Here is a 12555-nt window from a genome sequence, read left to right as displayed (position 1 = left end):
AGAGCGAATACGGAGGGTCCAGTTGCATGTGGGGCTGCGTTAAGGCTCCCCTGGGGAGTCCAGTTGTACCCAAAGCCTTCCTCTGGGGGCACTTTTGGATGGTCCAAGGGGAATCGTTATGCGTTTTCGGAGGCCCGCTTTTTCAGTCTTCTCCCATTGCGCCGAGGGCTATATTTAGGGTTGCTGTGAAAGAGTGAACCCGGAGGGTCCAGTTGCATGTGGGGCTGCATAAAGGCTCCCCTGGGGAGTTCACTTGTACCCAAAGCCTTCCTTTGGGGGCACTTCTGGATGGGTGAATGGGGCTTGAAACGCATTTTCTGGAGCAAGAGTTTTCAGTCTTCTGCCATGCTGGCTAGGGCTATATTCAGGGTTGCTCGTAAACAGTGAACAAGGAGGGTCCAGTTGCATGTGGGGCTGCGTAAAGGCTCCCCTGGGGAGTTCAGTTGTACCCAAAGCCTTCCTTTGGGGGCACTTCTGGATGGGCGAAAGGGGCTCGTAACACATTTTCTGGGGCCCGAGCTTTCAGTCGACTGCCAGGCGTGCTAGGGCTGTATTTAGGCTTGCGGTGAAAGAGTGAACCCGGAGGGTCCAGTTGCATGTGGGGCTGCATAAAGGCTCCCCTGGGGAGTTCACTTGTACCCAAAGCCTTCCTTTGGGGGCACTTCTGGATGGGTGAATGGGGCTTGAAACGCATTTTCTGGAGCCCGAGTTTTCAGTCTTCTGCCATGGTGGCTAGGGGTATATTTAGGGTTGCTCGTAAACAGTGAACAAGGAGGGTCCAGTTGCATGTGGGGCTGCGTAAAGGCTCCCCTGGGGAGTTCAGATGTACCCAAAGCCTTCCTTTGGGGGCACTTTTGGATGGGCGAATGGGGCTCGTAACACATTTTCTGTGGCCCGAGCTTTCAGTCAACTGCCAGGCGTGCTAGGGTTATATTTAGGCTTGCGGTGAAAGAGTGAACCCGGAGGGTCCAGTTGCATGTGGGGCTGCATAAAGGCTCCCCTGGGGAGTTCACTTGTACCCAAAGCCTTCCTTTGGGGGCACTTTTGGATGGTCGAATTGGGCTTGTAGCACGTTTTCTGGAGCCCGATTTTTCAGTCGTCTGCCATGCGGGCCAGAGTTATATTTAGGGTTGCTGTGAAAGAGCGAATACGGAGGGTCCAGTTGCATGTGGGGCTGCATAAAGGCTCCCCTGGGGAGTTCACTTGTACCCAAAGCCTTCCTTTGGGGGCACTTCTGGATGGGTGAATGGGGCTTGAAACGCATTTTCTGGAGCCCGAGTTTTCAGTCTTCTGCCATGCTGGCTAGGGCTATATTCAGGGTTGCTCGTAAACAGTGAACAAGGAGGGTCCAGTTGCATGTGAGGCTGCGTAAAGGCTCCCCTGGGGAGTTCAGTTGTACCCAAAGCCTTCCTTTGGGGGCACTTCTGGATGGGCGAAAGGGGCTCGTAACACATTTTCTGGGGCCCGAGCTTTCACTCGACTGCCAGGTGTGCTAGGGTTATATATAGGCTTGCAGTGAAAGAGTGAACCCGGAGGGTCCAGTTGCATGTGGGGCTGCATAAAGGCTCCCCTGGGGAGTTCACTTGTACCCAAAGCCTTCCTTTGGGGGCACTTCTGGATGGGTGAATGGGGCTTGAAACGCATTTTCTGGGGCCCGAGTTTTCAGTCGACTGCCAGGCGGGCCAGGGCTATATTTAGGGTTGCTGTGAAAGAGCGAATACGGAGGGTCCAGTTGCATGTGGGGCTGCGTTAAGGCTCCCCTGGGGAGTACAGTTGTACCCAAAGCCTTCCTTTGGGGGCACTTTGGGATGGTCCAAGGGGAATCGCAATGCGTTTTCTGAGGCCCGCTTTTTCAGTCTTCTCCAATTGTGCCGAGGGCTATATTTAGGCTTGCGGTGAAAGAGTGAACCTGGAGGGTCCAGTTGCATGTGGGGCTGCATAAAGGCTCCCCTGGGGAGTTCACTTGTACCCAAAGCCTTCCTTTGGGGGCACTTTTGGATGGGTGAATGGGGCTAGAAACGCATTTTCTGGAGCCCGAGTTTTCAGTGGACTGCCAGGCGGGCCAGGGCTATATTTAGGGTTGCTGTGAAAGAGCGAATACGGAGGGTCCAGTTGCATGTGGGGCTGCATAAAGGCTCCCCTGGGGAGTTCACTTGTACCCAAAGCCTTCCTTTGGGGGCACTTTGGGATGGTCCAAGGGGAATCGCAATGCGTTTTCTGAGGCCCGCTTTTTCAGTCTTCTCCCATTGCGCAGAGGGCTATATTTAGGCTTGCGGTGAAAGAGCGAATACGGAGGGTCCAGTTGCATGTGGGGCTGCATAAAGGCTCCCCTGGGGAGTTCAGTTGTACCCAAAGCCTTCCTTTTGGGGCACTTCTGGATGGGTGAATGGGGCTTGAAACGCATTTTCTGGAGCCCGAGTTTTCAGTCTTCTGCCATGGTGGCTAGGGGTATATTTAGGGTTGCTCGTAAACAGTGAACAAGGAGGGTCCAGTTGCATGTGGGGCTGCGTAAAGGCTCCCCTGGGGAGTTCAGATGTACCCAAAGCCTTCCTTTGGGGGCACTTTTGGATCGGCGAATGGGGCTCGTAACACATTTTCTGTGGCCCGAGCTTTCAGTCAACTGCCAGGCGTGCTAGGGTTATATTTAGGCTTGCGGTGAAAGAGTGAACCCGGAGTGTCCAGTTGCATGTGGGGCTGTATAAAGGCTCCCCTGGGGATTTCAGTTGTACCCAAAGCCTTCCTTTGGGGGCACTTTTGGATGGTCGAATGGGGCTTGTAGCACGTTTTCTGGGGCCCGATTTTTCAGTCGTCTGCCATGAGGGCCAGGGTTATATTTAGGGTTGCTGTGAAAGAGCGAATACGGAGGGTCCAGTTGCATGTGGGGCTGCGTTAAGGCTCCCCTGGGGAGTCCAGTTGTACCCAAAGCCTTCCTCTGGGGGCACTTTTGGATGGTCCAAGGGGAATCGTGATGCGTTTTCGGAGGCCCGCTTTTTCAGTCTTCTCCCATTGTGCCGAGGGCTATATTTAGGGTTGCTGTGAAAGAGTGAACCCGGAGGGTCCAGTTGCATGTGGGGCTGCATAAAGGCTCCCCTGGGGAGTTCACTTGTACCCAAAGCCTTCCTTTGGGGGCACTTCTGGATGGGTGAATGGGGCTTGAAACGCATTTTCTGGAGCAAGAGTTTTCAGTCTTCTGCCATGCTGGCTAGGGCTATATTCAGGGTTGCTCGTAAACAGTGAACAAGGAGGGTCCAGTTGCATGTGGGGCTGCGTAAAGGCTCCCCTGGGGAGTTCAGTTGTACCCAAAGCCTTCCTTTGGGGGCACTTCTGGATGGGCGAAAGGGGCTCGTAACACATTTTCTGGGGCCCGAGCTTTCAGTCGACTGCCAGGCGTGCTAGGGCTATATTTAGGCTTGCGGTGAAAGAGTGAACCCGGAGGGTCCAGTTGCATGTGGGGCTGCATAAAGGCTCCCCTGGAGAGTTCAGTTGTACCCAAAGCCTTCCTTTGGGGGCACTTCTGGATGGGTGAATGGGGCTTGAAACGCATTTTCTGGAGCCCGAGTTTTCAGTCTTCTGCCATGGTGGCTAGGGGTATATTTAGGGTTGCTCGTAAACAGTGAACAAGGAGGGTCCAGTTGCATGTGGGGCTGCGTAAAGGCTCCCCTGGGGAGTTCAGATGTACCCAAAGCCTTCCTTTGGGGGCACTTCTGGATGGGCGAAAGGGGCTCGTAACACATTTTCTGGGGCCCGAGCTTTCAGTCGACTGCCAGGCGTGCTAGGGCTATATTTAGGCTTGCGGTGAAAGAGTGAACCTGGAGGGTCCAGTTGCATGTGGGGCTGCATAAAGGCTCCCCTGGGGAGTTCACTTGTACCCAAAGCCTTCCTTTGGGGGCACTTTTGGATGGTCGAATGGGGCTTGTAGCACGTTTTCTGGGGCCCGATTTTTCAGTCGTCTGCCATGCGGGCCAGCGTTATATTTAGGGTTGCTGTGAAAGAGCGAATACGGAGGGTCCAGTTGCATGTGGGGCTGCATAAAGGCTCCCCTGGGGAGTTCAGTTGTACACAAAGGCTTTCTCTGGGGGCACTTTTTAATGGGCGAATTAGGCTTTTAATGCATTTTCTGGGGCCCGAGTTTTCAGTCGACTGCCAGGCGGGCCAGGGCTATATTTAGGGTTGCTGTGAAAGAGCGAATACGGAGGGTCCAGTTGCATGTGGGGCTGCGTTAAGGCTCCCCTGGGGAGTACAGTTGTACCCAAAGCCTTCCTTTGGGGGCACTTTGGGATGGTCCAAGGGGAATCGCAATGCGTTTTCTGAGGCCCGCTTTTTCAGTCTTCTCCAATTGTGCCGAGGGCTATATTTAGGCTTGCGGTGAAAGAGTGAACCCGGAGGGTCCAGTTGCATGTGGGGCTGCATAAAGGCTCCCCTGGGGAGTTCACTTGTACCCAAAGCCTTCCTTTGGGGGCACTTCTGGATGGGTGAATGGGGCTAGAAACGCATTTTCTGGAGCCCGAGTTTTCAGTGGACTGCCAGGCGGGCCAGGGCTATATTTAGGGTTGCTGTGAAAGAGCGAATACGGAGGGTCCAGTTGCATGTGGGGCTGCATAAAGGCTCCCCTGGGGAGTTCACTTGTACCCAAAGCCTTCCTTTGGGGGCACTTTGGGATGGTCCAAGGGGAATCGCAATGCGTTTTCTGACGCCCGCTTTTTCAGTCTTCTCCCATTGCGCAGAGGGCTATATTTAGGCTTGCGGTGAAAGAGCGAATACGGAGGGTCCAGTTGCATGTGGGGCTGCATAAAGGCTCCCCTGGGGAGTTCAGTTGTACCCAAAGCCTTCCTTTTGGGGCACTTCTGGATGGGTGAATGGGGCTTGAAACGCATTTTCTGGAGCCCGAGTTTTCAGTCTTCTGCCATGGTGGCTAGGGGTATATTTAGGGTTGCTCGTAAACAGTGAACAAGGAGGGTCCAGTTGCATGTGGGGCTGCGTAAAGGCTCCCCTGGGGAGTTCAGATGTACCCAAAGCCTTCCTTTGGGGGCACTTTTGGATCGGCGAATGGGGCTCGTAACACATTTTCTGTGGCCCGAGCTTTCAGTCAACTGCCAGGCGTGCTAGGGTTATATTTAGGCTTGCGGTGAAAGAGTGAACCCGGAGTGTCCAGTTGCATGTGGGGCTGCATAAAGGCTCCCCTGGGGATTTCAGTTGTACCCAAAGCCTTCCTTTGGGGGCACTTTTGGATGGTCGAATGGGGCTTGTAGCACGTTTTCTGGGGCCCGATTTTTCAGTCGTCTGCCATGAGGGCCAGGGTTATATTTAGGGTTGCTGTGAAAGAGCGAATACGGAGGGTCCAGTTGCATGTGGGGCTGCGTTAAGGCTCCCCTGGGGAGTCCAGTTGTACCCAAAGCCTTCCTCTGGGGGCACATTTGGATGGTCCAAGGGGAATCGTTATGCGTTTTCGGAGGCCCGCTTTTTCAGTCTTCTCCCATTGCGCCGAGGGCTATATTTAGGGTTGCTGTGAAAGAGTGAACCCGGAGGGTCCAGTTGCATGTGGGGCTGCATAAAGGCTCCCCTGGGGAGTTCACTTGTACCCAAAGCCTTCCTTTGGGGGCACTTCTGGATGGGTGAATGGGGCTTGAAACGCATTTTCTGGAGCAAGAGTTTTCAGTCTTCTGCCATGCTGGCTAGGGCTATATTCAGGGTTGCTCGTAAACAGTGAACAAGGAGGGTCCAGTTGCATGTGGGGCTGCATAAAGGCTCCCCTGGGGAGTTCACTTGTACCCAAAGCCTTCCTTTGGGGGCACTTCTGGATGGGCGAAAGGGGCTCGTAACACATTTTCTGGGGCCCGAGCTTTCAGTCGACTGCCAGGCGTGCTAGGGCTATATTTAGGCTTGCGGTGAAAGAGTGAACCCGGAGGGTCCAGTTGCATGTGGGGCTGCATAAAGGCTCCCCTGGAGAGTTCAGTTGTACCCAAAGCCTTCCTTTGGGGGCACTTCTGGATGGGTGAATGGGGCTTGAAACGCATTTTCTGGAGCCCGAGTTTTCAGTCTTCTGCCATGCTGGCTAGGGCTATATTTAGGGTTGCTCGTAAACAGTGAACAAGGAGGGTCCAGTTGCATGTGGGGCTGCGTAAAGGCTCCCCTGGGGAGTTCAGATGTACCCAAAGCCTTCCTTTGGGGGCACTTCTGGATGGGCGAAAGGGGCTCGTAACACATTTTCTGGGGCCCGAGCTTTCAGTCGACTGCCAGGCGTGCTAGGGCTATATTTAGGCTTGCGGTGAAAGAGTGAACCCGGAGGGTCCAGTTGCATGTGGGGCTGCATAAAGGCTCCCCTGGGGAGTTCACTTGTACCCAAAGCCTTCCTTTGGGGGCACTTTTGGATGGTCGAATGGGGCTTGTAGCACGTTTTCTGGGGCCCGATTTTTCAGTCGTCTGCCATGCGGGCCAGCGTTATATTTAGGGTTGCTGTGAAAGAGCGAATACGGAGGGTCCAGTTGCATGTGGGGCTGCATAAAGGCTCCCCTGGGGAGTTCAGTTGTACACAAAGGCTTTCTCTGGGGGCACTTTTTAATGGGCGAATTAGGCTTTTAATGCATTTTCTGGGGCCCGAGTTTTCAGTCGACTGCCAGGCGGGCCAGGGCTATAGTTAGGGTTGCTGTGAAAGAGCGAATACGGAGGGTCCAGCTGCATGTGGGGCTGCGTTAAGGCTCCCCTGGGGAGTACAGTTGTACCCAAAGCCTTCCTTTGGGGGCACTTTGGGATGGTCCAAGGGGAATCGCAATGCGTTTTCTGAGGCCCGCTTTTTCAGTCTTCTCCAATTGTGCCGAGGGCTATATTTAGGCTTGCGGTGAAAGAGTGAACCCGGAGGGTCCAGTTGCATGTGGGGCTGCATAAAGGCTCCCCTGGGGAGTTCACTTGTACCCAAAGCTTTCCTTTGGGGGCACTTCTGGATGGGTGAATGGGGCTTGAAACGCATTTTCTGGAGCCCGAGTTTTCAGTGGACTGCCAGGCGGGCCAGGGCTATATTTAGGGTTGCTGTGAAAGAGCGAATACGGAGGGTCCAGTTGCATGTGGGGCTGCGTTAAGGCTCCCCTGGGGAGTCCAGTTGTACCCAAAGCCTTCCTCTGGGGGCACTTTTTGATGGGCGAATTAGGCTTTTAACGCATTTTCTGGGGCCCAAGTTTTCAGTTGACTGCCAGGCGGGCTAGGGTTATATTTAGGGTTGCTGAGAAAGAGTGAACCCGGAGGGTCCAGTTGCATGTGGGGCTGCATAAAGGCTCCCCTGGGGAGTTCACTTGTACCCAAAGCCTTCCTTTGGGGGCACTTCTGGATGGGCGAATGGGGCTCGTAACACATTTTCTGGGGCCCGAGCTTTCAGTCGACTACCAGGCGTGCTAGGGCTATATTTAGGCTTGCGGTGAAAGAGTGAACCCGGAGGGTCCAGTTGCATGTGGGGCTGCATAAAGGCTCCCCTGGAGAGTTCAGTTGTACCCAAAGCCTTCCTTTGGGGGCACTTCTGGATGGGTGAATGGGGCTTGAAACGCATTTTCTGGAGCCCGAGTTTTCAGTCTTCTGCCATGGTGGCTAGGGGTATATTTAGGGTTGCTCGTAAACAGTGAACAAGGAGGGTCCAGTTGCATGTGGGGCTGCGTAAAGGCTCCCCTGGGGAGTTCAGATGTACCCAAAGCCTTCCTTTGGGGGCACTTTTGGATCGGCGAATGGGGCTCGCAACACATTTTCTGTGGCCCGAGCTTTCAGTCAACTGCCAGGCGTGCTAGGGTTATATTTAGGCTTGCGGTGAAAGAGTGAACCCGGAGGGTCCAGTTGCATGTGGGGCTGCATAAAGGCCCCCCTGGGGAGTTCAGTTGTACCCAAAGCCTTCCTTTGGGGGCACTTTTGGATGGTCGAATGGGGCTTGTAGCACGTTTTCTGGGGCCCGATTTTTCAGTCGTCTGCCATGAGGACCAGGGTTATATTTAGGGTTGCTGTGAAAGAGCGAATACGGAGGGTCCAGTTGCATGTGGGGCTGCGTTAAGGCTCCCCTGGGGAGTCCAGTTGTACCCAAAGCCTTCCTCTGGGGGCACTTTTGGATGGTCCAAGGGGAATCGTTATGCGTTTTCGGAGGCCCGCTTTTTCAGTCTTCTCCCATTGCGCCGAGGGCTATATTTAGGGTTGCTGTGAAAGAGTGAACCCGGAGGGTCCAGTTGCATGTGGGGCTGCATAAAGGCTCCCCTGGGGAGTTCACTTGTACCCAAAGCCTTCCTTTGGGGGCACTTCTGGATGGGTGAATGGGGCTTGAAACGCATTTTCTGGAGCAAGAGTTTTCAGTCTTCTGCCATGCTGGCTAGGGCTATATTCAGGGTTGCTCGTAAACAGTGAACAAGGAGGGTCCAGTTGCATGTGGGGCTGCGTAAAGGCTCCCCTGGGGAGTTCAGTTGTACCCAAAGCCTTCCTTTGGGGGCACTTCTGGATGGGCGAAAGGGGCTCGTAACACATTTTCTGGGGCCCGAGCTTTCAGTCGACTGCCAGGCGTGCTAGGGCTATATTTAGGCTTGCGGTGAAAGAGTGAACCCGGAGGGTCCAGTTGCATGTGGGGCTGCATAAAGGCTCCCCTGGGGAGTTCACTTGTACCCAAAGCCTTCCTTTGGGGGCACTTCTGGATGGGTGAATGGGGCTTGAAACGCATTTTCTGGAGCCCGAGTTTTCAGTCTTCTGCCATGGTGGCTAGGGGTATATTTAGGGTTGCTCGTAAACAGTGAACAAGGAGGGTCCAGTTGCATGTCGGGCTGCGTAAAGGCTCCCCTGGGGAGTTCAGATGTACCCAAAGCCTTCCTTTGGGGGCACTTTTGGATGGGCGAATGGGGCTCGTAACACATTTTCTGTGGCCCGAGCTTTCAGTCAACTGCCAGGCGTGCTAGGGTTATATTTAGGCTTGCGGTGAAAGAGTGAACCCGGAGGGTCCACTTGCATGTGAGGCTGCATAAAGGCTCCCCTGGGGAGTTCACTTGTACCCAAAGCCTTCCTTTGGGGGCACTTCTGGATGGTCGAATTGGGCTTGTAGCACGTTTTCTGGAGCCCGATTTTTCAGTCGTCTGCCATGCGGGCCAGAGTTATATTTAGGGTTGCTGTGAAAGAGCGAATACGGAGGGTCCAGTTGCATGTGGGGCTGCATAAAGGCTCCCCTGGGGAGTTCACTTGTACCCAAAGCCTTCCTTTGGGGTCACTTCTGGATGGGTGAATGGGGCTTGAAACGCATTTTCTGGAGCAAGAGTTTTCAGTCTTCTGCCATGCTGGCTAGGGCTATATTCAGGGTTTCTCGTAAACAGTGAACAAGGAGGGTCCAGTTGCATGTGAGGCTGCGTAAAGGCTCCCCTGGGGAGTTCAGTTGTACCCAAAGCCTTCCTTTGGGGGCACTTCTGGATGGGCGAAAGGGGCTCGTAACACATTTTCTGGGGCCCGAGCTTTCAGTCGACTGCCAGGTGTGCTAGGGTTATATATAGGCTTGCAGTGAAAGAGCGAATACGGAGGGTCCAGTTGCATGTGGGGCTGCATAAAGGCTCCCCTGGGGAGTTCACTTGTACCCAAAGCCTTCCTTTGGGGGCACTTCTGGATGGGTGAATGGGGCTTGAAACGCATTTTCTGGGGCCCGAGTTTTCAGTCGACTGCCAGGCGGGCCAGGGATATATTTAGGGTTGCTGTGAAAGAGCGAATACGGAGGGTCCAGTTGCATGTGGGGCTGCGTTAAGGCTCCCATGGGGAGTACAGTTGTACCCAAAGCCTTCCTTTGGGGGCACTTTGGGATGGTCCAAGGGGAATCGCAATGCGTTTTCTGAGGCCCGCTTTTTCAGTCTTCTCCAATTGTGCCGAGGGCTATATTTAGGCTTGCGGTGAAAGAGTGAACCTGGAGGGTCCAGTTGCATGTGGGGCTGCATAAAGGCTCCCCTGGGGAGTTCACTTGTACCCAAAGCCTTCCTTTGGGGGCACTTCTGGATGGGTGAATGGGGCTTGAAACGCATTTTCTGGAGCCCGAGTTTTCAGTGGACTGCCAGGCGGGCCAGGGCTATATTTAGGGTTGCTGTGAAAGAGCGAATACGGAGGGTCCAGTTGCATGTGGGGCTGCGTTAAGGCTCCCCTGGGGAGTCCAGTTGTACCCAAAGCCTTCCTCTGGGGGCACTTTTGGATGGGCGAATTAGGCTTTTAACGCATTTTCTGGGGCCCAAATTTTCAGTTGACTGCCAGGCGGGCTAGGGTTATATTTAGGGTTGCTGTGAAAGAGTGAACCCGGAGGGTCCAGTTGCATGTGGGGCTGCATAAAGGCTCCCCTGGGGAGTTCACTTGTACCCAAAGCCTTCCTTTGGGGGCACTTCTGGATGGGCGAATGGGGCTTGAAACGCATTTTCTGGAGCCCGAGTTTTCAGTCTTCTGCCATGGTGGCTAGGGGTATATTTAGGGTTGCTCGTAAAGAGTGAACAAGGAGGGTCCAGTTGCATGTGGGGCTGCGTAAAGGCTCCCCTGGGGAGTTCAGATGTACCCAAAGCCTTCCTTTGGGGGCACTTTTGGATGGGCGAATGGTGCTCGTAACACATTTTCTGTGGCAAGAGCTTTCAGTCAACTGCCCGGCGTGCTAGGGTTATATTTAGGGTTGCTGTGAAAGAGTGAACCCGGAGGGTCCAGTTGCATGTGAGGCTGCATAAAGGCTCCCCTGGGGAGTTCAGTTGTACCCAAAGCCTTCCTTTGGGGGCACTTTGGGATGGTCCAAGGGGAATCGCAATGCGTTTTCTTAGGCCCGCTTTTTCAGTCTTCTCCCATTGCGCAGAGGGCTATATTTAGGCTTGCGGTGAAAGAGCGAATACGGAGGGTCCAGTTGCATGTGGGGCTGCATAAAGGCTCCCCTGGGGAGTTCAGTTGTACCCAAAGCCTTCCTTTTGGGGCACTTCTGGATGGGTGAATGGGGCTTGAAACGCATTTTCTGGAGCCCGAGTTTTCAGTCTTCTGCCATGGTGGCTAGGGGTATATTTGAGTGTTGATCGTAAACAGTGAACAAGGAGGGTCCAGTTGCATGTGGGGCTGCGTAAAGGCTCCCCTGGGGAGTTCAGATGTACCCAAAGCCTTCCTTTGGGGGCACTTTTGGATGGGCGAATTAGGCTTTTAACGCATTTTCTGGGGCCCGAGTTTTCAGTCGACTGCCAGGCGGGCCAGGGCTATATTTAGGGTTGCTGTGAAAGAGCGAATACGGAGGGTCCAGTTGCATGTGGGGCTGCGTTAAGGCTCCCCTGGGGAGTTCACTTGTACCCAAAGCCTTCCTTTTGGGGCACTTCTGGATGGGCGAAAGGGGCTTGAAACGCTATTTCTGTGGCCCGAGTTTTCAGTCTTCTGCCATGCTGGCTAAGGTTATATTTAGGGTTGCTGTAAAGTACGAACCCGGAGGGTCCAGTTGCATGTGGGGCTGCGTTAAGGCTCCCCTGGGGAGTCCATTTGTACCCAAAGCCTTCGTCTGGGCTCACTTTTGGATAGGAGAATTAGGCTTTTAACGCATTTTCTGGGGCCTCAGTTTTCAGTCGACTGCCAGGCGGGCCAGGGCTATATTTAGGGTTGCTGTGAAAGAGCGAATACGGAGGGTCCAGTTGCATGTGGGGCTGCATAAAGGCTCCCCTGGGGAGTTCACTTGTACCCAAAGCCTTCCTTTGGGGGCATTTTTGGATGGTCCAAGGGGAATCGCAATGCATTTTCTGAGGCCCGTTTTTTCAGTCTTCTCCCATTGCGCCGAGGGCTATATTTAGGCTTGCGGTGAAAGAGTGAACCCGGAGGGTCCAGTTGCATGTGGGGCTGCATAAAGGCTCCCCTGGGGAGTTCAGATGTACCCAAAGCCTTCCTTTGGGGGCACTTTTGGATGGGCGAATGGGGCTCGTAACACATTTTCTGTGGCTCGAACTTTCAGTCGACTGCCAGGCGTGCTAGGGCTATATTTAGGCTTGCGGTGAAAGAGTGAACCCGGAGGGTCCAGTTGCATGTGGGGCTGCATAAGGGCTCCCCTGGGGAGTTCAGTTGTACCCAAAGCCTTCCTTTGGGGGCACTTCTGGATGGGTGAATGGGGCTTGAAACGCATTTTCTGGAGCCCGAGTTTTCAGTCTTCTGCCATGGTGGCTAGGGGTATATTTAGGGTTGCTCGTAAACAGTGAACAAGGAGGGTCCAGTTGCATGTGGGGCTGCATAAAGGCTCCCCTGGGGAGTTCAGTTGTACCCAAAGCCTTCCTCTAGGGGCACTTTTGGATGGGCGAATTAGGCTTTTAATGCATTTTCTGGGGCCCGAGTTTTCAGTCGACTGCCAGGAGGGCCAGGGCTATATTTAGGGTTGCTGTGAAAGAGCGAATACGGAGGGTCCAGTTGCATGTGGGGCTGCGTTAAGGCTCCGCTGGGGAGTCCAGTTGTACCCAAAGCCTTCCTTTGGGAGCACTTTTGGATGGTCCAAGGGGAATCGCAATGCGTTTTCTGAGGCCCGCTTTTTCAGTCTTCTCCCATTGCGCTGAGGGCTATATTTAGGCTTGCGGTGAAAGAGTGAACCCGGAG

Source organism: Anas acuta, unplaced genomic scaffold (genome assembly GCF_963932015.1).
Source record: "Anas acuta unplaced genomic scaffold, bAnaAcu1.1 SCAFFOLD_51, whole genome shotgun sequence".
In the NCBI taxonomy this organism is placed as follows: Eukaryota; Metazoa; Chordata; class Aves; order Anseriformes; family Anatidae; genus Anas; species Anas acuta.
Note: the sequence above shows the minus strand (reverse complement) of the source record.